At 40.4% G+C, this 17,637-nt stretch overlaps 1 long non-coding RNA gene across 1 annotated transcript; it reads left to right on the top strand.

Annotated features, from left to right (window-relative positions):
* The first annotated feature begins 13,397 nt into the window (after positions 1–13,397).
* LOC147037502 (uncharacterized) lies at positions 13,398–13,933 on the top strand. Its single transcript, XR_015064474.1, has 4 exons — positions 13,398–13,528; positions 13,611–13,643; positions 13,726–13,776; positions 13,854–13,933. It is a non-coding gene; the product is annotated as an uncharacterized LOC147037502 (long non-coding RNA).
* The last annotated feature ends 3,704 nt before the right edge of the window (positions 13,934–17,637 follow it).

The raw sequence follows: 17,637 nt of genomic DNA, 5'->3' as shown, positions 1-17,637 counted from the left end.
AGCCTTTTTTTTCATAACACTTTAACCAGAGTGACGGGAGAGCGGCATTTCAGAAAACGTGCTTATCTCGGCGAGAAAAAGCGATTTCGGCAATAAAATTAAAAACGCGTGTAAAACATAAACCAAACGATGAAATTGGTTATTTCTTCATGTATAATGATCAACTCGATACTCCCTAGCCCCCAACAGCCTTTTTTTTCATAACACTTTAACCAGAGTGACGGGAGAGCGGCATTTCAGAAAACGTGCTTATCTCGGCGAGAAAAAGCAATTTCGGCAATAAAATTTAAAACGCGTGTAAAACATAAACCAAACGATGAAATTGGTTATTTCTTCATGTATAATGATCAACTCGATACTCCCTAGCCCCCAACAGCCTTTTTTTTTCATAACACTTTAACCAGAGTGACGGGAGAGCGGCATTTCAGAAAACGTGCTTATCTCGGCGAGAAAAAGCGATTTCGGCAATAAAATTTAAAACGCGTGTAAAACATAAACCAAACGATGAAATTGGTTATTTCTTCATGTATAATGATCAACTCGATACTCCCTAGCCCCCAGTAGCCTTTTTTCTCATAACACTTTAACCAGAGTGACGGGAGAGCGGCATTTCAGAAAACGTGCTTATCTCGGCGAGAAAAAGCGATTTCGGCAATAAAATTTAAAACGCGTGTAAAACATAAACCAAACGATGAAATTGGTTATTTCTTCATGTATAATGATCAACTCGATACTCCCTAGCCCCCAACAGCCTTTTTTTTCATAACACTTTAACCAGAGTGACGGGAGAGCGGCATTTCAGAAAACGTGCTTATCTCGGCGAGAAAAAGCGATTTCGGCAATAAAATTTAAAACGCGTGTAAAACATAAACCAAACGATGAAATTGGTTATTTCTTCATGTATAATGATCAACTCGATACTCCCTAGCCCCCAACAGCCTTTTTTTTCATAACACTTTAACCAGAGTGACGGGAGAGCGGCATTTCAGAAAACGTGCTTATCTCGGCGAGAAAAAGCGATTTCGGCAATAAAATTTAAAACGCGTGTAAAACATAAACCAAACGATGAAATTGGTTATTTCTTCATGTATAATGATCAACTCGATACTCTCTAGCCCCCAACAGCCTATTTTTTCATAACACTTTAACCAGAGTGACGGGAGAGCGGCATTTCAGAAAACGTGCTTATCTCGGCGAGAAAAAGCGATTTCGGCAATAAAATTTAAAACGCGTGTAAAACATAAACCAAACGATGAAATTGGTTATTTCTTCATGTATAATGATCAACTCGATACTCCCTAGCCCCCAACAGCCTTTTTTTTCATAACACTTTAACCAGAGTGACGGGAGAGCGGCATTTCAGAAAACGTGCTTATCTCGGCGAGAAAAAGCGATTTCGGCAATAAAATTAAAAACGCGTGTAAAACATAAACCAAACGATGAAATTGGTTATTTCTTCATGTATAATGATCAACTCGATACTCCCTAGCCCCCAACAGCCTTTTTTTTTCATAACACTTTAACCAGAGTGACGGGAGAGCGGCATTTCAGAAAACGTGCTTATCTCGGCGAGAAAAAGCGATTTCGGCAATAAAATTTAAAACGCGTGTAAAACATAAACCAAACGATGAAATTGGTTATTTCTTGATGTATAATGATCAACTCGATACTCCCTAGCCCCCAACAGCCTTTTTTTTTATAACACTTTAACCAGAGTGACGGGAGAGCGGCATTTCAGAAAACGTGCTTATCTCGGCGAGAAAAAGCGATTTCGGCAATAAAATTTAAAACGCGTGTAAAACATAAACCAAACGATGAAATTGGTTATTTCTTCATGTATAATGATCAACTCGATACTCCCTAGCCCCCAACAGCCTTTTTTTTCATAACACTTTAACCAGAGTGACGGGAGAGCGGCATTTCAGAAAACGTGCTTATCTCGGCGAGAAAAAGCGATTTCGGCAATAAAATATAAAACGCGTGTAAAACATAAACCAAACGATGAAATTGGTTATTTCTTCATGTATAATGATCAACTCGATACTCCCTAGCCCCCAACAGCCTTTTTTTCATAACACTTTAACCAGAGTGACGGGAGAGCGGCATTTCAGAAAACGTGCTTATCTCGGCGAGAAAAAGCGATTTCGGCAATAAAATTTAAAACGCGTGTAAAACATAAACCAAACGATGAAATTGGTTATTTCTTCATGTATAATGATCAACTCGATACTCCCTAGCCCCCAACAGCCTTTTTTTTCATAACACTTTAACCAGAGTGACGGGAGAGCGGCATTTCAGAAAACGTGCTTATCTCGGCGAGAAAAAGCGATTTCGGCAATAAAATTTAAAACGCGTGTAAAACATAAACCAAACGATGAAATTGGTTATTTCTTCATGTATAATGATCAACTCGATACTCCCTAGCCCCCAACAGCCTTTTTTTTCATAACACTTTAACCAGAGTGACGGGAGAGCGGCATTTCAGAAAACGTGCTTATCTCGGCGAGAAAAAGCGATTTCGGCAATAAAATTTAAAACGCGTGTAAAACATAAACCAAACGATGAATTTGGTTATTTCTTCATGTATAATGATCAACTCGATACTCCCTAGCCCCCAACAGCCTTTTTTTTCATAACACTTTAACCAGAGTGACGGGAGAGCGGCATTTCAGAAAACGTGCTTATCTCGGCGAGAAAAAGCGATTTCGGCAATAAAATTTAAAACGCGTGTAAAACATAAACCAAACGATGAAATTGGTTATTTCTTCATGTATAATGATCAACTCGATACTCTCTAGCCCCCAACAGCCTATTTTTTCATAACACTTTAACCAGAGTGACGGGAGAGCGGCATTTCAGAAAACGTGCTTATCTCGGCGAGAAAAAGCGATTTCGGCAATAAAATTTAAAACGCGTGTAAAACATAAACCAAACGATGAAATTGGTTATTTCTTCATGTATAATGATCAACTCGATACTCCCTAGCCCCCAACAGCCTTTTTTTTCATAACACTTTAACCAGAGTGACGGGAGAGCGGCATTTCAGAAAACGTGCTTATCTCGGCGAGAAAAAGCGATTTCGGCAATAAAATTAAAAACGCGTGTAAAACATAAACCAAACGATGAAATTGGTTATTTCTTCATGTATAATGATCAACTCGATACTCCCTAGCCCCCAACAGCCTTTTTTTTCATAACACTTTAACCAGAGTGACGGGAGAGCGGCATTTCAGAAAACGTGCTTATCTCGGCGAGAAAAAGCGATTTCGGCAATAAAATTTAAAACGCGTGTAAAACATAAACCAAACGATGAAATTGGTTATTTCTTAATGTATAATGATCAACTCGATACTCCCTAGCCCCCAACAGCCTTTTTTTTTATAACACTTTAACCAGAGTGACGGGAGAGCGGCATTTCAGAAAACGTGCTTATCTCGGCGAGAAAAAGCGATTTCGGCAATAAAATTTAAAACGCGTGTAAAACATAAACCAAACGATGAAATTGGTTATTTCTTCATGTATAATGATCAACTCGATACTCCCTAGCCCCCAACAGCCTTTTTTTTCATAACACTTTAACCAGAGTGACGGGAGAGCGGCATTTCAGAAAACGTGCTTATCTCGGCGAGAAAAAGCGATTTCGGCAATAAAATTTAAAACGCGTGTAAAACATAAACCAAACGATGAAATTGGTTATTTCTTCATGTATAATGATCAACTCGATACTCCCTAGCCCCCAACAGCCTTTTTTTTTCATAACACTTTAACCAGAGTGACGGGAGAGCGGCATTTCAGAAAACGTGCTTATCTCGGCGAGAAAAAGCGATTTCGGCAATAAAATTTAAAACGCGTGTAAAACATAAACCAAACGATGAAATTGGTTATTTCTTCATGTATAATGATCAACTCGATACTCCCTAACCCCCAACAGCCTTTTTTTTCATAACACTTTAACCAGAGTGATGGGAGAGCGGCATTTCAGAAAACGTGCTTATCTCGGCGAGAAAAAGCGATTTCGGCAATAAAATTTAAAACGCGTGTAAAACATAAACCAAACGATGAAATTGGTTATTTCTTCATGTATAATGATCAACTCGATACTCCCTAGCCCCCAACAGCCTTTTTTTCATAACACTTTAACCAGAGTGACGGGAGAGCGGCATTTCAGAAAACGTGCTTATCTCAGCGAGAAAAAGCGATTTCGGCAATAAAATTTAAAACGCGTGTAAAACATAAACCAAACGATGAAATTGGTTATTTCTTCATGTATAATGATCAACTCGATACTCCCTAGCCCCCAACAGCCTTTTTTTTCACAACACTTTAACCAGAGTGACGGGAGAGCGGCATTTCAGAAAACGTGCTTATCTCGGCGAGAAAAAGCGATTTCGGCAATACAATTTAAAACGCGTGTAAAACATAAACCAAACGATGAAATTGGTTATTTCTTCATGTATAATGATCAACTCGAGTCGAGCTCCAGGGAGAGAGGCTGATTTTTCGCTTTTTGAGGCCGACCGACGAACCGGCGCGGGGCGGACTCAAAAGCCCGCAGAGCCGTAGGCACTTAGAAAAGTTTCGCCTTTGGCTGTGAGCTCCAGGGGGAGAGGCTGGTTTTGCGTTATTTCAGGCCGGCTGGAGAACCGGCGCGGGTCGGACGCACAATCCCCGCAGAGCCGTGGGCACTTAGAAAATCTTTGCCAAGTTGGCTGTGAGCGCCTGGTACCTAATATGGAAGTATAGAGGCCGACTTTCGGGCAAGATCACGCCGGGTTAGGCTTCCAGGACCCCGGCTAAGCAATTTTACCGGCCCACCCGGTTCTTTTTTTAACCAGCCCGGTTCTTTTTACACTTCCAGCTGGAGCTCACGAGCGGCTTTTTGGACAAGATCACGCCGGGTTAGGCTTCCAGAGCCCCAGCTAAGCAATTTTACCGGCCCGCCCGGTTCTTTTTTTTAACCAGCCCGGTTCTTTTTACACTTCCAGCTGGAGCTCACGAGCGGCTTTTTGGACAAGATCACGACGTGTTAGGCTTCCAGAGCCCCGGCTAAGCAATTTTACCGGGTCGCCCGGTTCTTTTTTTTAACCAGCCCGGTTCTTTTTACACTTCCAGCTGGAGCTCAGCAGCGGCTTTTTGGGCAAGATCACGCCAGGTTAGGCTTCCAGGACCCCGGCTAAGCAATTCCACCGGGCTGCCCGGTTCTTTTTTTTATCCAGCCCCGGTTCTTTTTACACTTCCAGCTGGAGCTCGGGAGCGGCTTTTTGCACAAGATCACGCCTGGTTAGGCTTCCAGGACCCCGGCTAAGCAGATCAACTTGATACTCCCTAGCCCCCAACAGCCCTTTTTTTTTTTTATAACAAATAAACTAGAATGACGGGAGAGCGACATTTAAGAAAACGTGCTTATCTTGGCCAGAAAAAGCGATTTCGGCAATAAAATTTAAAACGCGTGTAAAACATAAACCAAACGATCAAATTGGTTATTTCTTCATGTATAATGATCAACTCGATACTCCCTAGCCCCCAACAGCCTTTTTTTTTTATAACACTTTAACCAGAGTGACGGGAGAGCGGCATTTCAGAAAACGTGCTTATCTCGGCGAGAAAAAGTGATTTCGGCAATAAAATTTAAAACGCGTGTAAAACATAAACCAAACGTTGAAATTGGTTATTTCTTCATGTATAATGATCAACTCGATACTCCCTAGCCCCCAACAGCCCTTTTTTTTTTATAACACATTAACCAGAGTGACGGGAGAGCGGCATTTCAGAAAACGTGCTTATCTCGGCGAGAAAAAGCGATTTCGGCAATAAAATTTAAAACGCGTGTAAAACATAAACCAAACGATGAAATTGGTTATTTCTTCATGTATAATGATCAACTCGATACTCCCTAGCCCCCAACAGCCTTTTTTTTCATAACACTTTAACCAGAGTGACGGGAGAGCGGCATTTCAGAAAACGTGCTTATCTCGGCGAGAAAAAGCGATTTCGGCAATAAAATTTAAAACGCGTGTAAAACATAAACCAAACGATGAAATTGGTTATTTCTTCATGTATAATGATCAACTCGATACTCCCTAGCCCCCAACAGCCTTTTTTTTCATAACACTTTAACCAGAGTGACGGGAGAGCGGCATTTCAGAAAACGTGCTTATCTCGGCGAGAAAAAGCGATTTCGGCAATAAAATTTAAAACGCGTGTAAAACATAAACCAAACGATGAAATTGGTTATTTCTTCATGTATAATGATCAACTCGATACTCCCTAGCCCCCAACAGCCTTTTTTTTCATAACACTTTAACCAGAGTGACGGGAGAGCGGCATTTCAGAAAACGTGCTTATCTCGGCGAGAAAAAGCGATTTCGGCAATAAAATTTAAAACGCGTGTAAAACATAAACCAAACGATGAAATTGGTTATTTCTTCATGTATAATGATCAACTCGATACTCCCTAGCCCCCAACAGCCTTTTTTTTCATAACACTTTAACCAGAGTGACGGGAGAGCGGCATTTCAGAAAACGTGCTTATCAAGGCGAGAAAAAGCGATTTCGGCAATAAAATTTAAAACGCGTGTAAAACATAAACCAAACGATGAAATTGGTTATTTCTTCATGTATAATGATCAACTCGATAATCCCTAGCCCCCAAAAGCCTTTTTTTTCATAACACTTTAACCAGAGTGACGGGAGAGCGGCATTTCAGAAAACGTGCTTATCTCGGCGAGAAAAAGCGATTTCGGCAATAAAATTTAAAACACGTGTAAAACATAAACCAAACGATGAAATTGGTTATTTCTTCATGTATAATGATCAACTCGATACTCCCTAGCCCCCAACAGCCTTTTTTTTCATAACACTTTAACCAGAGTGACGGAAGAGCGGCATTTCAGAAAACGTGCTTATCTCGGCGAGAAAAAGCGATTTCGGCAATAAAATTTAAAACGCGTGTAAAACATAAACCAAACGATGAAATTGGTTATTTCTTCATGTATAATGATCAACTCGATACTCCCTAGCCCCCAACAGCCTTTTTTTTCATAACACTTTAACCAGAGTGACGGGAGAGCGGCATTTCAGAAAACGTGCTTATCTCGGCGAGAAAAAGCGATTTCGGCAATAAAATTTAAAACGCGTGTAAAACATAAACCAAACGATGAAATTGGTTATTTCTTCATGTATAATGATCAACTCGATACTCCCTAGCCCCCAACAGCCTTTTTTTTCATAACACTTTAACCAGAGTGACGGGAGAGTGGCATTTCAGAAAACGTGCTTATCTCGGCGAGAAAAAGCGATTTCGGCAATAAAATTTAAAACGCGTGTAAAACATAAACCAAACGATGAAATTGGTTATTTCTTCATGTATAATGATCAACTCGATACTCCCTAGCCCCCAACAGCCTTTTTTTTCATAACACTTTAAGCAGAGTGACGGGAGAGCGGCATTTCAGAAAACGTGCTTATCTCGGCGAGAAAAAGCGATTTCGGCAATAAAATTTAAAACGCGTGTAAAACATAAACCAAACGATGAAATTGGTTATTTCTTCATGTATAATGATCAACTCGATACTCCCTAGCCCCCAACAGCCTTTTTTTTCATAACACTTTAACCAGAGTGACGGGAGAGCGGCATTTCAGAAAACGTGCTTATCTCGGCGAGAAAAAGCGATTTCGGCAATAAAATTTAAAACGCGTGTAAAACATAAACCAAACGATGAAATTGGTTATTTCTTCATGTATAATGATCAACTCGATACTCCCTAGCCCCCAACAGCCTTTTTTTTCATAACACTTTAACCAGAGTGACGGGAGAGCGGCATTTCAGAAAACGTGCTTATCTCGGCGAGAAAAAGCGATTTCGGCAATAAAATTAAAAACGCGTGTAAAACATAAACCAAACGATGAAATTGGTTATTTCTTCATGTATAATGATCAACTCGATACTCCCTAGCCCCCAACAGCCTTTTTTTTCATAACACTTTAACCAGAGTGACGGGAGAGCGGCATTTCAGAAAACGTGCTTATCTCGGCGAGAAAAAGCGATTTCGGCAATAAAATTTAAAACGCGTGTAAAACATAAACCAAACGATGAAATTGGTTATTTCTTCATGTATAATGATCAACTCGATACTCCCTAGCCCCCAACAGCCTTTTTTTTCATAACACTTTAACCAGAGTAACGGGAGAGCGGCATTTCAGAAAACGTGCTTATCTCGGCGAGAAAAAGCGATTTCGGCAATAAAATTTAAAACGCGTGTAAAACATAAACCAAACGATGAAATTGGTCATTTCTTCATGTATAATGATCAACTCGATACTCCCTAGCCCCCAACAGCCTTTTTTTTCATAACACTTTAACCAGAGTGACGGGAGAGCGGCATTTCAGAAAACGTGCTTATCTCGGCGAGAAAAAGCAATTTCGGCAATTAAATTTAAAATGCGTGTAAAACATAAACCAAACGATGAAATTGGTTATTTCTTCATGTATAATGATCAACTCGATACTCCCTAGCCCCCAACATCCTTTTTTTTCATAACACTTTAACCAGAGTGACGGGAGAGCGGCATTTCAGAAAACGTGCTTATCTCGGCGAGAAAAAGCGATTTCGGCAATAAAATTTAAAACGCGTGTAAAACATAAACCAAACGATGAAATTGGTTATTTCTTCATGTATAATGATCAACTCGATACTCCCTAGCCCCCAACAGCCTTTTTTTTTCACAACACTTTAACCAGAGTGACGGGAGAGCGGCATTTCAGAAAACGTGCTTATCTCGGCGAGAAAAAGCGATTTCGGCAATAACATTTAAAACGCGTGTAAAACATAAACCAAACGATGAAATTGGTTATTTCTTCATGTATAATGATCAACTCGATACTCCCTAGCCCCCCACAGCCTTTTATTTCATAACACTTTAACCAGAGTGACGGGAGAGCGGCATTTCAGAAAACGTGCTTATCTCGGCGAGAAAAAGCGATTTCGGCAATAAAATTTAAAACGCGTGTAAAACATAAACCAAACGATGAAATTGGTTATTTCTTCATGTATAATGATCAACTCGATACTCCCTAGCCCCCAACAGCCTTTTTTTTCATAACACTTTAACCAGAGTGACGGGAGAGCGGCATTTCAGAAAACGTGCTTATCTCGGCGAGAAAAAGCGATTTCGGCAATAAAATTTAAAACGCGTGTAAAACATAAACCAAACGATGAAATTGGTTATTTCTTCATGTATAATGATCAACTCGATACTCCCTAGCCCCCAACAGCCTTTTTTTTCATAACACTTTAACCAGAGTGACGGGAGAGCGGCATTTCAGAAAACGTGCTTATCTCGGCGAGAAAAAGCGATTTCGGCAATAAAATTTAAAACGCGTGTAAAACATAAACCAAACGATGAAATTGGTTATTTCTTCATGTATAATGATCAACTCGATACTCTCTAGCCCCCAACAGCCTATTTTTTCATAACACTTTAACCAGAGTGACGGGAGAGCGGCATTTCAGAAAACGTGCTTATCTCGGCGAGAAAAAGCGATTTCGGCAATAAAATTTAAAACGCGTGTAAAACATAAACCAAACGATGAAATTGGTTATTTCTTCATGTATAATGATCAACTCGATACTCCCTAGCCCCCAACAGCCTTTTTTTTCATAACACTTTAACCAGAGTGACGGGAGAGCGGCATTTCAGAAAACGTGCTTATCTCGGCGAGAAAAAGCGATTTCGGCAATAAAATTAAAAACGCGTGTAAAACATAAACCAAACGATGAAATTGGTTATTTCTTCATGTATAATGATCAACTCGATACTCCCTAGCCCCCAACAGCCTTTTTTTTCATAACACTTTAACCAGAGTGACGGGAGAGCGGCATTTCAGAAAACGTGCTTATCTCGGCGAGAAAAAGCAATTTCGGCAATAAAATTTAAAACGCGTGTAAAACATAAACCAAACGATGAAATTGGTTATTTCTTCATGTATAATGATCAACTCGATACTCCCTAGCCCCCAACAGCCTTTTTTTTTCATAACACTTTAACCAGAGTGACGGGAGAGCGGCATTTCAGAAAACGTGCTTATCTCGGCGAGAAAAAGCGATTTCGGCAATAAAATTTAAAACGCGTGTAAAACATAAACCAAACGATGAAATTGGTTATTTCTTCATGTATAATGATCAACTCGATACTCCCTAGCCCCCAGTAGCCTTTTTTCTCATAACACTTTAACCAGAGTGACGGGAGAGCGGCATTTCAGAAAACGTGCTTATCTCGGCGAGAAAAAGCGATTTCGGCAATAAAATTTAAAACGCGTGTAAAACATAAACCAAACGATGAAATTGGTTATTTCTTCATGTATAATGATCAACTCGATACTCCCTAGCCCCCAACAGCCTTTTTTTTCATAACACTTTAACCAGAGTGACGGGAGAGCGGCATTTCAGAAAACGTGCTTATCTCGGCGAGAAAAAGCGATTTCGGCAATAAAATTTAAAACGCGTGTAAAACATAAACCAAACGATGAAATTGGTTATTTCTTCATGTATAATGATCAACTCGATACTCCCTAGCCCCCAACAGCCTTTTTTTTCATAACACTTTAACCAGAGTGACGGGAGAGCGGCATTTCAGAAAACGTGCTTATCTCGGCGAGAAAAAGCGATTTCGGCAATAAAATTTAAAACGCGTGTAAAACATAAACCAAACGATGAAATTGGTTATTTCTTCATGTATAATGATCAACTCGATACTCTCTAGCCCCCAACAGCCTATTTTTTCATAACACTTTAACCAGAGTGACGGGAGAGCGGCATTTCAGAAAACGTGCTTATCTCGGCGAGAAAAAGCGATTTCGGCAATAAAATTTAAAACGCGTGTAAAACATAAACCAAACGATGAAATTGGTTATTTCTTCATGTATAATGATCAACTCGATACTCCCTAGCCCCCAACAGCCTTTTTTTTCATAACACTTTAACCAGAGTGACGGGAGAGCGGCATTTCAGAAAACGTGCTTATCTCGGCGAGAAAAAGCGATTTCGGCAATAAAATTAAAAACGCGTGTAAAACATAAACCAAACGATGAAATTGGTTATTTCTTCATGTATAATGATCAACTCGATACTCCCTAGCCCCCAACAGCCTTTTTTTTTCATAACACTTTAACCAGAGTGACGGGAGAGCGGCATTTCAGAAAACGTGCTTATCTCGGCGAGAAAAAGCGATTTCGGCAATAAAATTTAAAACGCGTGTAAAACATAAACCAAACGATGAAATTGGTTATTTCTTGATGTATAATGATCAACTCGATACTCCCTAGCCCCCAACAGCCTTTTTTTTTATAACACTTTAACCAGAGTGACGGGAGAGCGGCATTTCAGAAAACGTGCTTATCTCGGCGAGAAAAAGCGATTTCGGCAATAAAATTTAAAACGCGTGTAAAACATAAACCAAACGATGAAATTGGTTATTTCTTCATGTATAATGATCAACTCGATACTCCCTAGCCCCCAACAGCCTTTTTTTTCATAACACTTTAACCAGAGTGACGGGAGAGCGGCATTTCAGAAAACGTGCTTATCTCGGCGAGAAAAAGCGATTTCGGCAATAAAATATAAAACGCGTGTAAAACATAAACCAAACGATGAAATTGGTTATTTCTTCATGTATAATGATCAACTCGATACTCCCTAGCCCCCAACAGCCTTTTTTTCATAACACTTTAACCAGAGTGACGGGAGAGCGGCATTTCAGAAAACGTGCTTATCTCGGCGAGAAAAAGCGATTTCGGCAATAAAATTTAAAACGCGTGTAAAACATAAACCAAACGATGAAATTGGTTATTTCTTCATGTATAATGATCAACTCGATACTCCCTAGCCCCCAACAGCCTTTTTTTTCATAACACTTTAACCAGAGTGACGGGAGAGCGGCATTTCAGAAAACGTGCTTATCTCGGCGAGAAAAAGCGATTTCGGCAATAAAATTTAAAACGCGTGTAAAACATAAACCAAACGATGAAATTGGTTATTTCTTCATGTATAATGATCAACTCGATACTCCCTAGCCCCCAACAGCCTTTTTTTTCATAACACTTTAACCAGAGTGACGGGAGAGCGGCATTTCAGAAAACGTGCTTATCTCGGCGAGAAAAAGCGATTTCGGCAATAAAATTTAAAACGCGTGTAAAACATAAACCAAACGATGAATTTGGTTATTTCTTCATGTATAATGATCAACTCGATACTCCCTAGCCCCCAACAGCCTTTTTTTTCATAACACTTTAACCAGAGTGACGGGAGAGCGGCATTTCAGAAAACGTGCTTATCTCGGCGAGAAAAAGCGATTTCGGCAATAAAATTTAAAACGCGTGTAAAACATAAACCAAACGATGAAATTGGTTATTTCTTCATGTATAATGATCAACTCGATAGAGAATGGTAGGTGGCCCTTATGACAAAGTTTGATGGAGTAGTGATTTATGACCTTAATAAAAAAGTATTAAATTTTTTTTTTTTTTTTTTTTTTTTTTTTTTTAAAAAGAGTTATTGAGGTCATAGAGTTTATGGAGGTCATAGGGAGGTCATAGGTTATAGGGTTAGGTTGTTATTTATTTAAAATGTTGAATTGTGGGTTAGGGTTAGGGTTTGAGTTTGGTATGAATGTGTATCTGTGGGATGTGTGTGTGGTGGGTGTGTGGTTGAAAGTCAAAAATGTTATGAGCTGCTGCTTCCTCCCTCGTCCTGTAGGGGGTGTTTAAGTGTTTCATTCACTTTCATCCTGAGATAGGAGTGGTAAGGTGTGTAAGTTTATTTATCTCAGGATGAGTGTAAATCTTGTTTTGTTTTGTTTTTTGGATGGGGGTAAGTCTGAACATGTGTGTTATATCATCTGTAAAACTTGTTTTGTTTATTTTTTGGTGGTGGGAATATGTCTGTAGATGTTTAGGGTCTTAAGATTGTTGGGAGTGTCTGACCTTCTCACCTTGCGCGGCTCTTTACCGCGTGTGTCTGTATCTGGGTTGTATGTGTGTGTATGTGGCTGAGTTAAATTATTTGATGGTGGGAATATGTCTGTACATGTTTTGGGTCTTAAGATTGTTGGGGGGTGTATGACCCTGCTTTATGACCTCGCCGCGTGTATCTGTATCTGTGGGATGTGTGTGTGTGTGGATGTTTGTGTGGGCCCCATGCGTTTTATGAAACATATATATATTTTTGGTGGTATGTTTCAGTTTAAAAAAGCTTTTAATAATAGTATGAGGTGAAAAAATGAATCTTACCTTCCGAGGGATGAAATTAGCTGGTCCTCAGTCCAATTTTGTGTATGGAGGAGAAAATGGAGTTTAAAAATGGGGTGGGGGTATGATGAGGGGTCTTCAGGTCAGAATGTTCTTTAGGGCGGGAAAGTATCTGGATATATAGATGTGCAAGTGTTTAAACAGTCAGAAAAGGCCTTTACAAAGCTCAAACCACCTCAAGTCGGTCTCTACGCTCTGCGGATCTTTTAAAAGCAATGGTGAAAGGTAGGTTGTTTTTTCTCCTAAAAATAAACTATTCTGTTATAATGCGATTGTATTTATGACGTATGTTTTTTTTTGTACATAGATATTATCGTCTATGCGGACGTCCACAATGCTCGTGAGTTTTATTATGTGTTTACATTATTCTGTTATTTTCTCCATCAGAAATGTGATGTTATTGTTTTTCTCAACAAAAAAAGCGCGGTTAAATGATGACTTCAGTGGAGTCTACTTAACGCAGACGGATTACGGTGAATCACACATTCATTTATGTTAGTTAATATTAATACGTTGATCTTAAAATGTTTAACTTATGTATGTATGTTAGATCTGGTAGGTGCAGCGGAGCAAGACATCCAGAAAAACGGTCTGGGTGACACAGGTCGCGAAGGTTACAAAGAGCCTGCTTCACACGTGTCGGATGTGTTGGGAGAATCGTCTGACGAGGGCTCAGCTCCGCATCTTTTAAGAGCATTTGAAGACCGACAGAATCGGCTCTTTGCTCAAAAAGCGGATGACGTGTCAGCGGGTCACGTGACGGACGCAGAGCTTGCGAATATTAAGTACGAGGAGTTGAACCAAACTCGCGAATCGTTAAAAGAAATTGAAGGTATGTCGATTTTTGTTTTATATATATATATATATATATATATATATATATATATATATATTATTTTTTCTATCATATATTTATGTTATAACATTGTTTCTTCTGTATACTTCAGGCGCTATTGACAGCCAACCACAGGCTGCTCAACCTTCGAGGCGTCAGATGACTCGGAGTAGGAGGGGTCGAAGAAGGAGCAGGCTCACACACAACCCCCACCCATCCTTCCGTGTGAGAGAGAGGCGTCTGAAAGATTCAAGGTCTCATGCGTGTGACGGTGAATGTATTTACAGACAGCAACTTCGCTCTTGTCTCAAAGTAATACAGACATTGACATCTGCAATTGAAACATCGATAGTTTAAAATAAAAAGGCAATGTCTGACCCTAAACTCACGCCAACTGAGGCAGACGTCATAACAAGCATTGTTGAAATAGATTTTGAAACCGATGAAACAAATCATGAATCACGTACAAGGCAGAGATTTTGTGATACCCCTGAACTAGATCAACAAATCTTGACAATTAACAACGATATTGAAATGTTATCGGATGGTGCGTATAGGAGTCAAATATCAGAATTAACATCACACCTGCTATCTGCTCTAGAGGGTGTAAATGCGGTGGTATCGGGTGAGCAGAGTGCCCTCAGCCCCGATGTGCCTAATCATTTACAAAGTGTGGTAGAGGGTCTTAATAATCAAAGTGTCAACGATGGTAGCCAAAGTCCTATACACATTTCTTCACAAATGTTAAACTTGATAACTGAATTAAATAACCACACGTATGAGAGTGTACGTTGTCTCAGTCCTAACATACCGGCTCAACTGATTGACATTATCAACGAGTTAAATGTACAGCCGCCTGACCCGACTCACGATAATCAGTCTGTGTTGAATGATGAAATAATTGATGACATGTGCGTTGAACCCTTGGCGTGTATTGATGGTAGCGACATAGCGCCGTGCCTACAAACTCGCCAACAGCCTAACAACTGCGCTGTAATAATTGATCATCAAATTGGGGGCGACATAGCGCCGTCTCAACATACGGCGTTTCAGCAACCTGACGCTACCTCTCAGCCGCTGAGTCGTGTTCAACCCGCAGGCTCGGAACCTGTTGCTACCTCTCAGCCTCTAAACCGTGTTCAACAAGGTGGCTCGGCTGTAGTTAACAGACCCCATTTCAATAATGTTGAAGTGCGGAGACGTATAAATCCCCCCATGCAATCGGGTAGCAGGGATTTTGCTTCTTTTTACATGCATATCGAAAATAACATCGAAGGTGTTTTGGAGGAGGTAGATGACATTGCACAAACGGGGGATGCAATTCAGATTGAGATTGTGGGGGGTGGTGACGAAAGAGCACATACCTACCAGCAAATGACTGATATAGACTCTATGAGGGAGCATGTACAAAGTATGCTAGAACGTTTAGCACAGTCTAACACAGAACTTATGCTCGATGAAGGTTTAGAATTAGTGGTACAAATATTCAAGCCTTTGCGTGGAGGTATGCGTCGCAAACTGATACAATCCACTAATGTAGAAATATTAAAGAGAAAAAAACGACATTTGTACATGACTCTTAACAAAGACAACAATCTATGCTTTGCTCTCGCGTTAGCACATCTGCTAAACAGCTCGCTAACAACAAAGCAGGCCACACAGCAGGCTCGGCTCTTACAAGAGAGTGTAGGTTTGAACTGTCACACAGCTGTAAGTCTGGCTGATGTACACAAATTCGAGAAAGCCCTCAAAAGAAAGATAGTTGTAATGTACAGAAAAGCCGACTGCCGTCCTATGACTTTTTTTGAGACTCGCTACCCCAAATCAGCCGATGATATTTTGTTTATCCTTTTACTAGAGAATCATTTCTACGGCGTTAAATCCATTGAGGGGTTTGTAGGTCATACATATTTCTGTAGACACTGCTTCAAAGGTCACGAGAATTGGGAGCAGCATCGGTGCCCGGGGCACTGTCACGTGTGTCTTGATGCGAGATGTAAACAGCTACCCTTTAAACGTGTAATCTGTCCTGATTGTAATAAGACTTGTTATAATGACGAGTGTTTTATCAAACATAAAGAGCCGCGCAAGGCGAGAAGGTCAGACATCCTCAAAACTAACTGTGACACATATAAAAAATGCATGCAATGCGGCTTGCAATATTATGTGAAACCAGGTGCTAGTCGTGTCAAGCATCATTGCCTCGCTAAAAAATGTGCTGTGTGCGGTGACGAGTTGAGGGGAGATACAATGCTTGATCCTCATCTGTGTTACATCCAACCTCTAAAAGCACAGCCTCCTTGTAGAAATGTAATATACTACGATTTTGAAACCTATGTAGATGAAGACGGGTCACTCAAACCCTTTCTTGTTTGTTGTAAATCGAATAGTATGGAGAAGCATTGGTTTGGTACCGATTGTGTCGACGGTTTTGTTAGTTTTTTCAGAAACCCTCGTTTCAAAGGTTCGACTTTTGTAGCACATAATGCTAGAGGTTTTGATTCCTACATTTTACTCAACAGAATGATCGATCTGGGTGTCAAATTTGACATTATAATGCAAGGGAGTAAGGTTCTCTCTTTTGTGGATGTTGATTTCAAATCGCGATACATAGACTCGCTCTCATTTCTGACCATGGCGCTAAGTGCGATCCCAAAGGCCCTAGGGTTTGAAGACAAATCAAAGGGGTACTTTCCACACAAATTCAGCTCGTTGGCTCATCTGAATTATGTAGGGTCTTATCCCGAGCCTTCGTCTTACGATGTTGAACGCCTGGCCCCCTCAGAGCGTGCAAAGTTCTACGAATGGTATGACAAAAACAGTATGGGGTCGTTTGATTTTGCCCAGCAGGCTGTAGCCTACTGTAAGAATGACGTGAACTTGTTATTCCAGGGTGGTGAGACATTCAGGGGCGAGTTTTTCGAAGCTACAGGTTGTGACCCCTTCAACGCTGTGACAATCGCCTCAGCCTGCATGAGTGTGTTCCGCACAAGATTCCTGAAGCCTCAAACACTAGCCATTACACCTGCAGACAACTACACGAACCAATATAAAGCTTTCTCGCAAGACGCTATCCAATATTTGCTGTGGGTCATGCACAGTCAAAATGTTCACATCAGACACGCTTTAAACGGCGGGGAAGTCAAAATAGACAACTTCTTTGTAGACGGTTATAGAGAGGTTGGAGGTGTGCGTATAGTGTATGAATATTTTGGATGCTATCACCACGGTTGTTCAGAATGCTTCGATCTTGCTAAAATATGTCCGACGACAAAACGCCCCTTTCAGGAAAGGTTCGATGCCACCCAAAAGAAAATTCGCGAACTACGTCTTAAACCGAATTTGCAACTTGTAATTATGTGGGAGCACGAATGGTTGCGAATGAAAAAGTTAGACGCGGCGACGGGCGAATTCATCAAAAAAGCTAAATTCCCATCACCGCTAAAGCCTAGACAAGCTTTGTTCGGGGGGCGGACAAACGCGTTTGTTTTAAGATATA

This window comes from Syngnathus leptorhynchus, unplaced genomic scaffold (genome assembly GCF_054491065.1).
Source record: "Syngnathus leptorhynchus isolate UIUO unplaced genomic scaffold, UIUO_Slep HiC_scaffold_167, whole genome shotgun sequence".
Taxonomy (NCBI): Eukaryota; Metazoa; Chordata; class Actinopteri; order Syngnathiformes; family Syngnathidae; genus Syngnathus; species Syngnathus leptorhynchus.
This window is presented reverse-complemented; position numbering and strand designations above follow the sequence as displayed.